At 43.5% G+C, this 13623-nt stretch overlaps 1 protein-coding gene and 1 non-coding gene across 2 annotated transcripts in view; one reads left to right on the forward strand and one right to left on the reverse strand.

Annotated features, from left to right (window-relative positions):
* LOC124596227 (cyclic nucleotide-gated cation channel alpha-3) overlaps nt 1-13623 on the reverse strand; it is a 1106485-nt gene that overhangs the window by 406031 nt on the left and 686831 nt on the right. The window lies entirely within an intron of this gene.
* Trnat-ugu lies at nt 7600-7674 on the forward strand. The gene has a single exon. It is a non-coding gene; the product is annotated as a tRNA-Thr (tRNA).

The raw sequence follows: 13623 nt of genomic DNA on the forward strand, positions 1-13623 counted from the left end.
ACATCTGATGTCATCAGTCCCCTAGAACTTAGAACTACTTAAACCTAACTAACCTAAGGACATCACACAAATCGATGCCCGAGGCAGGATTCGAACCTGCGACGTAGCGGTCGCGCGGTTCCACACTGAAGCGCACAGAACCGCTTTGCCACACCGGCCGGTGAACGTGCGAGGCAATACTGACCTACGACATCTTTTAGAAGATAGGATAAGTACAGGCAGATCTACTTTTATAGCATTTCTCACCTACATCTACATCCATACTCCGCAAGCCACCTGACGGTGTGTGGCGGAGGGTACCTTGAGCACCTCTATTGGTTCTCCATTCTGTTCCAGTCTCGTATTGTTCGTGGAAAGAAAGATTGTCAGTATGCCTCTATGTGGGCACTAATCTCTCTGATATTATCCTCATGGTCTCTTTACGAGATATACGTAGGAAGGAACAATATACTGCTTCACTCCTCGGTGAACGTATGTTCTCGAAACTTCAACAAAAGCCCGTACCGAGCTACTGAGCGACTCTCTTGCAGAGTCTTCCACTGGAGTTTATCTATCATCTCCGTAACGCTTTCGCGATTACTAAATGATCCTGTAACGAAGCGTGCTGCTCTCCGTTGGATCTTCTCTATCTCTTCCATCAACCCCATCTGGTACGCATCCCACACTGCTGAGCAGTATTCAAGCAGTGGGCGAACAAACGTACTGTAACCTACTTCCTTTGTTTTCGGATTGCATTTCCTTAGGATTCTTACAATGAATCTCAATCTGGCATCTGCTTTAGCGACGATCACCTTTATATGATCATGCCATTTTAAATCACTCCTAATGCGTACTCCCAGATAATTTATGGCATTAACTGCTTCCAGTTGCTGACCTGCTACATTGTAACTAAATGATAAGGGATCTTTCTTTCTATGTATTCGCAGCACATTACACTTGTCTACATTGAGATTCAATTACCATTCCCTGCACCATGCGTTAATTCGCTGCAGATCCTCCTGCATTTCAGTACAATTTTCCATTGTTACAACCTCTAAATATACCACAGCATCATCCGCAAAAAGCGTCAGTGAACTTCCGATGTCATCTACAAGGTCATTTATGTATATTGTGAATAGCAACGGTCCTACGACACTCCCCTGCGGCACACCTGAAATCACTCTTACTTCGGAAGACTTCTCTCCATTGAGAATGACATGCTGCGTCCTGTTATCTAGGAACTCCTCAATCCAATCACACAATTGGTCTGATTCTCCATATGCTCTTACTTTGTTCATTAAACGACTGTGGGGAACTGTATCGAACGCCTTGCGGAAGTCAAGAAACACGGCATCTACATGGGAACCCGTCTCTATGGCCCTCTGAGTCTCCTGGACGAATAGCACGAGCTGCGTTTCACACGATCATCTTTTTCGAAACCCATGCTGACTCCTACAGAGTAGATTTCTAGTCTCCAGAAAAGTTGTTACGCTCGAACATAATAAGTATTCCAAAATTCTACAACTGATCGACGTTAGAGATATAGGTCTATAGTTCTGCACATCTGTTCGACGTCCCTTCTTGAAAACGGGGATGATCTGTGCCCTTTGCCAATCTTTTGGAACGCTACGTTCTTCTAGAGACTTACGGTACACTGCTGCAAGAAGGGGGGCAAGTTCCTTCTCGTACTTTGTGTACAATCGAACTGGTATCCCATCAGGTCCAGCGGTCTTTCCTCTTTTGAGCGATTTTAAGTGTTTTTCTATCCCTCTGTCATATATGTCGATATCTACCATTTTGTGATCTGTGCGACAATCTAGAGAAGGAATTACAGTGCAGTCTTCCTCTGTGAAACAGCTTTGCAGGAAGACTGCACTGTAGTTCCTTCTCTAGATTGTTGCACAGATGAGAAAACGGTAAATATCGAAATAGATGACAGAGAGATAGAAAAACAATTAAAATCGCTCAAAGGAGGAAAGGTCGCTGGACCTGATGGGATACCAATTCGATTTTACACAAAGTACGCGAAGGAACTTACCCTCCTTCTTGCAGCGGTGTACCGTAAATCTGTAGACTTAGCCGGCTTGTGTGGCCGATCGGTTCTAGGCGCTTCAGTCTGGAACTGCGCGACCGCTACGGTCGCAGGTTCGAATCCTGCCTCGGGCATGGATGTGTGTGATGTCCTTAGGTTGGTTAGGTTTAAGTAGTTCTAAGTTCTAGGGGACTGATGACTTCAGATGTTAAGTCCCATAGTGCTCAGAGCCATTTTAACCATTTTGTCTGTAGACTTAGAGGAAACTTCTGTTAATCTTGACAGGAATATACTGTTTGGAATTCTGAAGATGGCAGGTTTACTGCTTGTACAGAAACCAGATGGCAGTAATCAGAGTAGAGGGGCATGTAAGAGAAGCAGTAACTGAGATGGAAGTGAGACAGGATTGTAGACTGTTACCGATGCTATTCAGTCTGTAAATTGAGCAGGCAGTAAAGTAAAACAAAGAAAAATTTGGAGCAGGAATTAACGTACAAGGAGAAGACATAAAAACTTTGAGGTTTGTCGACGATATTGTAATTCTCTCAGGGACAGCAAAACGCTTGGAAGAGCAGTTGAATCGAACGGAGACGGTCTTGAAAGGACGATACAAGATGAACATCAACTAAAGTGAAACAAGAAAAACGGAATATAGTCAAATTAAATCAGGTGATGGTCAGTGAGTTAGATAGGAAACGATACACTGAAAGTAGTATGTGAGTTTTGCTATTTGGGCTGCTAAATAACTGATGATGGCCGAAGAAGAGAGGACACAAAATGTAGACTGGCAATGGCCAGGAAAGCTTTCCTGGAGAAGAGGAGTTCGCTAACATCGAATATTGATTTAAGTGTCAGGAAGTCTCTTCTGGAAGTATTTGTACGGAGTGTAGCTTTCTTTGGAAGTGAATCTAGGACGATAAAAAGTTTAGACGAAAAGAGAACAGAAACTTTCGAAATGTGGTGCTACAGAAGAATGTTGAAGATTAGATGAGCAGATCACCTAACTAATGAGGAGGTACTGAATGGAATCGGGGAGATAAGAAATTTGTGGCACAACTTGAGCAAAACAAGGGATCGGTTGATAGACACATTCTGAGGCATCAAGGGATCACCAATTTGGTATTGGAGGGAAGTGTGGGTGGTAAAATTCGCAGATGGAAACCAAGAGGTGAATACAGTAATCAGATTGAGAAGAATGTAGGTTGCAGTAGTTACTTGGAGATGAAGAGCCAAGCGCAGGATAGAGTAGCACGGAGAGCTGCTAAAGACCACAACAATAACAACAGAAACCTGCACGTACACGCACATACAACGTTGAGACACTTTTTAAAATTGTATTTAGGATCAAAAATTTTCATTTGCCTTTCACTGAAAGATGAACGTATCCTCCACCGAACGCACGACAAACATCCACGCGATTGTCAAAACCGTCCCTTACTTCTGCGATCATATCGGGAGACATCGCTTTCAGTAATATTGCTGTGCAGCATCGTAGTATAGCCGACGACGTTGAGGGAGAGGCACACTGACAGAGTCTCACACTAAGCTCTACAAAATATATCACTTATTGTATCATGAGGACAGGCGATCTTGGTGGCCTGTGGTGCAATGCAAGGTATGCAAGTTCCATACGGCCGATTCATCATTGGGGTAACTCGTTGTTAAGAAGTGCTCTTACGTGCAGATGGATCTCAGTAATACCTATTGAAATGGTGAAGGTAAAACGCCTCGTTATTCTGCATTATCGGTATCTCGATACAATGCACACTCCTTAATGAATAAGCGAGCGAGTTATCTGCACTAGGTAAACACCATTTGATAACCATCTGCCGACCGGGGTGGCCGAGCGGTTCTAGGCGCTACAGTATGGAGCCGCACGACCGCTACGGTCGCAGGTTCGAATTCTGCCTCGGGCATGGATGTGTGTGATGTCCTTAGGTTACTTAGGTTTAAGTAGTTCTACGTTTTAGGGGACTGATGACCTCAGAAGTTAGGTCCCATAGTGCTCAGAGCCATTTCAACCATTTGATAACCATCTGACCCGATAAATTATAACTGGTGCCGATGTAAACTTCTAGATTCGGTGCGCAATCTACAGTTCACTCCACGCTTCTATCTTCATAAATGCAGAACATATATTCATCTCGAAATGAGAAGGATATTTTGGAAATACCCTCTACTTAATTTTAGCATTACGAGAGTATTACACCTGTAAGTCAACTGAACTAACGTTCGTTGTTCAGAGGGGCGCAGTAAGAATGATATGTGGTGCTCATCGACGATCATCTTGTAGACATCCGTTTAAGTAGTTGAGCATTCTGGGTACTGTTTGACAGTATATTTGTTCACTCATGAAGTTCGTCGTAAATAATCCACTGCAGTTCAAAAGGAACAGTGACGTACCGGTACATAATTATAATACCAGAAGGAAAAATGATATTCATTACTTCATACTGAGGTTATCTTTAGCACACAAAGGGTCGTACAGTGCCACAATTAAGACTTTTCATCAGTTGCCCAGTGATATAAAATGTCTCTCAGAGAGCATATTAAAATTTGGAAACAAACACCATACATATCGCCATAATTGGAAAGCAAATTGCAGTGTGAACATACATCATTCCAATTTATCGTGCAAATGATATGAGGAACATGAAACTAATTAACTGACTAACTAACGAACTCGTTTTTGCGCTATATAAACTGGTGCGTGAGATTTAGTTGGAGTGGTGTTCGGGCTGGTGGCTGTGCAGACGTGGGCTCAGTTTTGATAATTGTTTAACATGCAGAATATCAATATACAAAACATAAATTCCTTTGGCGTAACAATTAGTTCTTTGAAATCAGAATAAACCTTAGCAGGGCTCAAAATCACAAAGTATCCTCTTTGAAATAACAATAAACTGTACAGAATAAATACCCGGGTCCTGCAATGCGCAACCAAAGCTTCATAACAGTTAACAATAGTTATGTCACTAGCGAGTCTTTATGCTAGAAAATAGTCAACTTATGTAGTAAATAATGTAGAAGTAGTTTGTAATGCAGACGATCTTTATTTAAATCGTGCGATTAACTAATTTTGACGACTTTTTGTTTTCAAGCACATGAGTAATAAACGTTTTACGTGTAATTATGCTTGAAAATGACGAGTATTCGAAATTGGGTAATCGCATACTTAAACAAACATTGCCTACATTGCAGTCTATTATGGACCATGTTTCCCTTTATTAAGCATTTAGAAGCTGTGGATCCCCACAAAAACAAAATTTCAGCAACTTATATAGGATACAGAATACGTGATACAGCCACTGTTGTTGTTGTTGTTGTGGTCTTCAGTCCAGAGACTAATTTGATGCAGCTCTCCATGGTAGTCTACCCTGTGCAACGTTCTTTATCTCCCAGTACCTAATGCAACCTACATCTTTCTGAATCTGTTTAGTGTATTCATTTCTTGGTCTCCCTCTACGATTTTTACCATCCACGCTGCCCTCCAATACTAAACTGGTGATCCCTTCATGCCTGAGAATATGCCCTAACTACTCCTTACTGTATAACTACTAACAGCACTAGCCACTATCCATACTTAGGTTTAAATAATCAGCAATCAAAATACTCATGTGAAAAACGTGTAACATATGCCTCTATAATAATTTTTACTACACTAAAGTGAACCACTGGTTCGAAAATAACAAGACTGGAGCACAATTTAAGATAACTGTTTAGAGAACAGAACAGTTGTTGTAACAGAAAGTCTTATTTGATTAGTACAGTTGCGTGTGTAGTGTTTACTGATAAATAGAACCGCTTACCGACATATCATTCACTATTGCGTGCTCTGTCTGCATTAGACAGCTCTCGCAAATTTCCATAGCGCAGTGAATTACAATTGGCAGCACCCAATGTATCTTGACACTGTTGTACAAAACATTGTGACTCGACTTGAAACCAAGCTAAGCAGGTTAGCAACATTAACACCGAACGCACTCTGACTGTGCTCCTCGCAATCTGCTGAAGCCGTTCCCCACTTCCACTACAGTGCTGTGTGCGTGGCCGGAGCTTGCTGTCCACACGACCGCCTTCTGCGCTGATCGTTGCCCGTCCAGTACCAGTCCACCGACTCCGCCAGGCCGTTTGGACTTGGCTCCTTTCATACCGGCCTTGTTCGTGTCTCTTCAAGAAATGACCGCTCCGACTAGCCACGCCGATGCCGAGCAAGTGTGAACCATGACGTGTTAACCGCCAATTACAGCGGCCTCCGCTGCTGGCTCAAGTTGAAGTTGTCACGCCCTCTCGGTACAGCAGACTGGCCCACGGCGTCAATGGGCTCTCTTGACTGCGCGATGGCAGCGCTTACGGCGGTCATATCTCCCGCAATGGGGCCAACCAGGTATACGGTCCCTGTGACATACGTCACAGCAGGTGACTCTATAGGTCTTAGGAGCTGCAGTGAATGTCTCCAGTGAAGAGCAAGTCACTATTAGTACATCGAAACTGCACTTTGAATGAACTCCAGGTCTCGATAACACATAAAAAATTTAAAAACTTTAGCGAGTATTTCTTCATTTACATACTGATTTTATTTCTGCACTGGACGTTGCTGAGCATTCGTGATGTATCTTGATATAGCTAACTAGTGTGATTTTACACGTTCGTTGCGGGGGCCCGTATTTCCCGTGGGCTCCATCCAACAACAAACGCGCTCTGCCGCCTCCAGTGCCACATATCCAAGAACAAGAGCGCTGGCGCCAGGGAAAATAGCCATGCCGTTCGACATCGCACAGAATATACATAGCATAAATTATTCAAACTCTCCACTTTCGCCGCGCGGTATAGCCACGCGGTCAGGGGCATCTTGTCACGGTCCGCCGGCTCCCCCCCCCCCCCTTCCTCCCCCCCTCCCCCCCCGCTCCACGCACCCGTCAGAGGTTCAAGTCCTCCCTAGGGCATGGATGAATGTGTCGTCTTTAGCGTAAGTTCATTTAAGTTATAATATATGGTGTGTAAGCTTAGGGACCGATGACCCTAGCAGTTTGGTCTCTTAAGACCTTACCACAAATTTCCAATTTTTTTGTCCACTTTCCGCCTGACAGGAAGCTTCAGCTCTCCGTTGCAATGAATGAACACTCTCAAATGTACTACATCAACGTACATACGCGTGAAATGATAATTAAATCAAGACCATACGCTGGCGACAGACGTTGATGTACATCAACGGGGACAGTTGAAAATGTGTACTCCGACAGGGACTCGAACCCGGGATCTCCTGCTTACATGGCCGACGCTCTATCCATCTGAGCCACCGAGAGTACTGCCGGGATATGAAGATGGTATCCGTTCTTTCGGACATGTCCGAAAGAACAGATACCATCTTCATATAATTAAGGCTAACCGGCCATTGACCTTCTTCTTCTGTGCGGATGCACACGTATTGCCCGAACTCTTACGGGACTCGGTACGATGGTCTGCGGCGAATAATGAGTGTAACGGTCAGGGGCACTACGAATGGAGTGTGTGGACATTAAGTTGGGAATGTGGGTCTCACGGGGAGCGTGCAAGGGATAAATTCCTGCAGTCATACAATCCTCTGTGCCGTCGGTGGCTCAGATGGATAGAGCGTCTGCCATGTAAGCAGGAGAACCCGGGTTCGAGTCCCGGTCGGGGCACACATTTTCAACTGTCCCCATTGATGTATATCAACGCCTGTCGACAGCGTAGGGTTTTGATTCAATTATCATTTCAATCTAGACCGCCGCATGGTCACTGATGGTATCTGTTCTTTAGGACATGTCCAAAAGAACACATACCATATTCATATAGATACGCGTACACTGCAACAAGCTGTGTAGTGCATCGCAGATGGTACTTAGCATTGTACCACATGTTAGGATAATCGCGTATGGAGCCCAGTACGAATGTTAGCAGTTAGTCTAATCTTGTTTTCATTGACCTTACAGGAACGACATTTACGGTACTGAAGTAGATCTGAGGCTGTTCACTTAATATTGTTTCTCGTACGTTGTCAGTTGGCTTTCGTGAAATAACTGACTTCTATTTTCAAGCGTATGCCAGTTTAGGTTTTTCATAGTTTGGTAACGCTCTTTTGTGAATAAAAAAAGCCTGCGAATTTTCGACCGCCCTTCTTTGAATGCCAAACGCTACTGGCGTTCTCTTATGCTTTCATCGCCAGATCGAAAGCAGCTTTTTATTGCTGAATTATGTGTAAACTGTCGATTTGAACAAAATCACACAGAAAGTGATTTTTGTCAGCTGCCTGTAGAGCCCGGGGTCCACCGCCACGAATTAGTTGTCTAGTGCAATGTGCATGATCACAAACACTAAAATGTACTTGCGGGACATCAAGCATGAACAACATGCCATCATGGCGTTCTAGTCATCATACCTCATCCAAATAACAACGTACATACATGAGATAGTAAGTCATAACTGTCTGGGTCGTAGAAACTAACACATTCCAGAAGCATGCCCGAATCAGCTTATTACTTTTGATGAGGAATCTGACGCTTAAATGTCATCTGTTGTGTCTATACGCTCTGTTTAATACAGAATAATGACGCAGAAAATAGCCACAGTGCAAACTGGCTCTCATCTTCTATAAAGCCCACGGTGGTAACTGAATGTTGAGGTACAAAATCGTTCGTGAATAATTTTTCAACAGAAGGGACTTACTGAATGTTGATGACAAGAGCTGTCAAAAGAAATATGGCAGACAGAGACAGTAGCAAGTGCTGTTGTTAAATATAAATTCACATTTTATTAACAACAAAGTTATTTTACATATATACATAAAAACAGTAAACTGCAAAAGAGCAATGCATCTGGAATGGTCTGCTAAAATCTGTACTAGATAATAGTACGAAAAGATAGGTTGCTGGAAAGAAAGTAAGGAAAGGAAAGGTTTCCAAAATATAAGAAGGATTTGTCAAATAATTGATAAAACATCCAGAAGTGGATAATGTAGATACAGTATCGCATAAAGGAGAAATTGTTAGTCTAAGATACTGGCTGCAACAAATACAGGGTGAGACATAATATTGAGCGATTTTAATAAGCTCACGAATCAAGCTGCGTCGGAGAGAGATAGAGGAGATAGCGTCAGTCACGTTTGGCGCGAAATAGCATTTAGTCATAATGGAGCGCTGGACCCCACAGCAATATGTGTACGGCGTCAAACCATTTTATCAAAACGGTAGTTCGTACCAGCTAGCACGTCTTGCATTCCGCAACAACTTCAACATTATCGAAATCGGCAGGTGCCATCTGCCTGTGCGATTAAAAAGTGGGTTGAGATCTTTGAAGAGACGGCGTCAACGACAAAGAAGGAAACTCGGAGACCAAAAACTGTGCGCATGCCTGAAAACATGGAACGTGTAAGAGTTGCCACTGACAAAAGCCCTAGTCGCTCATCTGTTCGGCACAACGCTACATTTGGGATTTCAAACAGAACAGTAAGAAGAAATTTACACCAACATTTTTCACCCCTACAAAATCCAAACGATCCAGGCGCTTAAGGAAACAGATTATGTGAGCCGAAGACGGTTCTACTTAGAATTTTAGAACATGACTAACCAAGACGAGGACATTGTAAACCGTCTGTGGCTGAGTGATGAAGCTCACATCCATCCTTCCAGCTATATGAACAAGTAGAACTTGCGATTTTGTAGTGATGTTAAACCTAGAGAACCGCATCACCAGCCACTACACTCCGCGAAAGTTACTGTGTGGTGCGCCATGTATTCACTATGGATCATAGGGCCATATGTTTTTGAAGATGGCCTTGGAAATGCTGTGTAAGTGACTTCACCGAAATACGCAGACATGTTGGAAAACATTTTTATTGCACGACTTCCACACTACGAAGTGAACGATGAGAAGTTTTTCCAGCAGGACGGAGCAACCTCACACATTGCTCGAGTAAGCACGAATATTGTCAGTTGTTTGTTTACAAATCATGTGATCTCCCGAAATGGGGATACTGTATGGCCCTCTCGTTCACCGGATCTCACAACATGTGACTTTTTCTTGTAGGGTTATCTGAAAATCAAGATAACCCTCCTCGAACAACTGAAACCCTGAGAGTGCGGATCCGACAGGAAGTTTTTCAGATTCCACTGGAAATGTTGCGCAATGTGATGAGTCACTCCAAGGTCACGCAGGAGGAATTTGTGCATCTAAACGGTCGCCATCTTATCGGAGTTGTCTTCAAAAAATAACGGATGTTATACTCATCATCATCATCATCATCATCATCATTTAAGACTGATTATGCCTTTCAGCGTTCAGTCTGGAGCATAGCCCCCCCTTATAAAATTCCTCCATGATCCCCTATTCAGTGCTAACATTGGTGCCTCTTCTGATGTTAAACCTATTACTTCAAAATCATTCTTAACCGAATCCAGGTACCTTCTCCTTGGTCTGCCCCGACTCCTCCTACCCTCTACTGCTGAACCCATGAGTCTCTTGGGTAACCTTGCTTCTCCCATGCATGTAACATGACCCCACCATCTAAGCCTGTTCGCCCTGACTGCTACATCTATAGAGTTCCTTCCCAGTTTTTCTTTGATTTCCTCATTGTGGACACCCTCCTGCCATTGTTCCCATCTACTAGTACCTGCAATCATCCTAGCTACTTTCATATCCGTAACCTCAACCTTATTGAAAAGGTAACCTGAATCCACCCAGCTTTCGCTCCCATAGAACAAAGTTGGTCGAAAGATTGAACGGTGCACAGATAACTTAGTCTTGGTACTGACTTCCTTCTTGCAGAAGAGAGTAGATCGTAGCTGAGCGCTCACTGCATTAGCCTTGCTACACCTCGCTTCCAGTTCTTTCACTATGTTGCCATCCTGTGAGAATATGCATCCTAAGTACTTGAAACCGTCCACCTGTTCTAACTATGTTCCTCCTATTTGGCACTCAATCCGTTTATATTTGTTTCCCACTGACATTACTTTCGTTTTGGAGATGCTAATCTTCATACCATAGTCCTTACATTTCTGATCTAGCTCTGAAATATTACTCTGCAAACTTTCAATCGAATCTGCCATCACAACTAAGTCATCCGCATATACAAGACTGCTTATTTTGTGTTCACATATCTTAATCTCACCCAGCCAGTCTATTGTTTTCAACATATGATCCATAAATAATATAAACAACAATGGAGACAGGTTGCAGCCTTGTCTTACTATACTATTGCAGGAAAATCATTTTTCATGTATTTTAAGATTATGAAATAGAAAACATTTAACGAAGTGTTTTTACTTAACAGTCTTTTAAAAATCGCTCTTTATTATGCCTCACCCTGTATGTATTCTCTGCTGCAGGGTAGGATACCGTCAGACGCTATACTGAACGTCGCCACGCTGTTCCATCGTCTTCTCATTGCCACTGTCGCTGTACTGCCAAGGGAGTGTTAAGGTCGATTGACACCTGACCTAATGTACGGGACGGAATGGAACGCCAGCACTTCACTCAATGCATTTCAAACGGTGCAGTTCACACATGCCGTCAATGGAACCGGACGGAATGGAATTGGACGGCAAGGTCAATGTAAACAGAAGGTGGTTTTGTGTTGGCAAAAGAGCCAACACCGTGTTACTAGTGGAGGCTGAAATGCACGTGTTTTAGCTCACGCAGGCTGGCGTTTGGAGGGAAGAACTATACTGACGTGAGGTCTGGAACATGACAAGGAATTAGAATTCAGAAGGCGGACGTAATTAGTTTGATACTTAACTTTAATCCATTAATGATGAACGTCGTTCTTGACGCCACATGATTCACAATATTATCTGTTCAGAATGCATCCTTGAAGTAATTATAGTAACTGACTATGGCACCTTGCTAGGTCGTAGCAAATGACGTAGCTGAAGGCTATGCTAAACTGTCGTCTCTGCAAATGAGAGCGTATGTAGACAGTGAACCATCGCTAGCAAAGTCGGCTGTACAACTGAGGCGAGTGCTAGGGAGTCTCTCTAGACTAGACCTGCCGAGTGGCAGCGCTCGGTCAGCAATAACTGATAGTGGCGACACGCGGGTCCGACGTATACTAACGGACCGCGGCCGATTTAAAGGCTACCACCTAGCAAGTGTGGTGTGTGGCGGTGGCACCACAGGTGGATAGGGGAGAAACGATAGGAAAAAGCAGAGAAGGAAAGGAATTATTGATGTTAGCTGCATCGGGACTTCTATGCAGAAGCAACGGCGAGGAATGAAAATGTGTAGGCGACTGGGATTCGAACTCGGGATCTCCTCCTTACCTAGCAGTTGCATTAACCACTGCACCACTCGGAGACCACTTTTGCGTCAATTTCACGTACTATCTCAGGACTCCAGTCGGCCGACCCACATCGTTCCCTAGCGCCACCCATCCGCATTTCCCGTTCCTGTCCTCCCTGCTAGCTCCTTTGAGATTCCCTCAGGTCGAACGAGCTAGTGGATCTGTACTGAAGGTGGTGGATTCGTTGCACATCGAAATAAATCAATTACATAAATGCGTGGATTCGGTTATTTCACACCTGTAGTGAATACATCACCTTCAGGTCGGATGCACAAGTACGTTCGGCTTCCTGCAGGAATCTTAAAGTAGCGAGCACGGAGGACATGGACGAGGACTGGGTGATGGGTGGGGCTACGTGGGAATGGGGGTCGGCCGAGAGAGGCCGCGAATTTCCGACAAACACTGCTTTCGGGTGCCACAGTGGTTAACGCGAATGTCTAGTCTGCAGGAGATACCCAGTTCGGATCCCGATTCGACACACATTTTCAATCGAAGCCGCTGTTTCCACATAAAGGTCCCGATGCAGGTTTTATGAATAGTTTCTTCCCTTTCCTTTCCCTTTATTCACTTCCACCTTTAATTTACATAATAGTGGGTAAAATCTTCTCAGGTATTGCTGAAAGGAAAGTGCGAGTATTAGTTGAGGACAAATTGGATGAAAATCAGTGTGGGTTTAGGCCTCTTAGAGGTTGTCAGGACCAGATCTTTAGCTTACGACAAATAATGGAGAAGTGTTATGAATGGAACAGGGAATTGTATCTATGCTTTATAGATCTAGAAAAGGCATATGACCGGGTTCCTAGGAGGAAGTTATTGTCTGTTCTACAAGATTATGGAATAGGAGGTAAACTTTTACAAGCAATTAAAGGTCTTTACGTAGATAGTCAGGCAGCAGTTAGAGTTGACGGTAAATTGAGTTCATGGTTCAGAGTAGTTTCAGGGGTAAGACAATGCTGCAACCTGTCTCCACTGTTGTTCATATTATTTATGGATCATATGTTGAAAACAATAGACTGGCTGGGTGAGATTAAGATATGCCAACACAAAATAAGCAGTCTCGCATATGCGGATGACTTAGTTGTAATGGCAGATTCGATTGAAAGTTTGCAAAGTAATATTTCAGAGCTATATCAGAAATGTAAGGACTATGGTATGAAGATTAGCATCTCCAAAACGAAAGTAATGTCAGTGGGAAAGAGATATAAACGGATTGAGTGCCAAATAGGAGGAACAAAGTTAGAACAGGTGGACAGTTTCAAGTACTTAGGATGTATATTCTCACAGGATGGCAACATAGTGAAAGAACTGGAAGCGA

Source organism: Schistocerca americana, chromosome 2 (genome assembly GCF_021461395.2).
Source record: "Schistocerca americana isolate TAMUIC-IGC-003095 chromosome 2, iqSchAmer2.1, whole genome shotgun sequence".
Classification (NCBI taxonomy): Eukaryota; Metazoa; Arthropoda; class Insecta; order Orthoptera; family Acrididae; genus Schistocerca; species Schistocerca americana.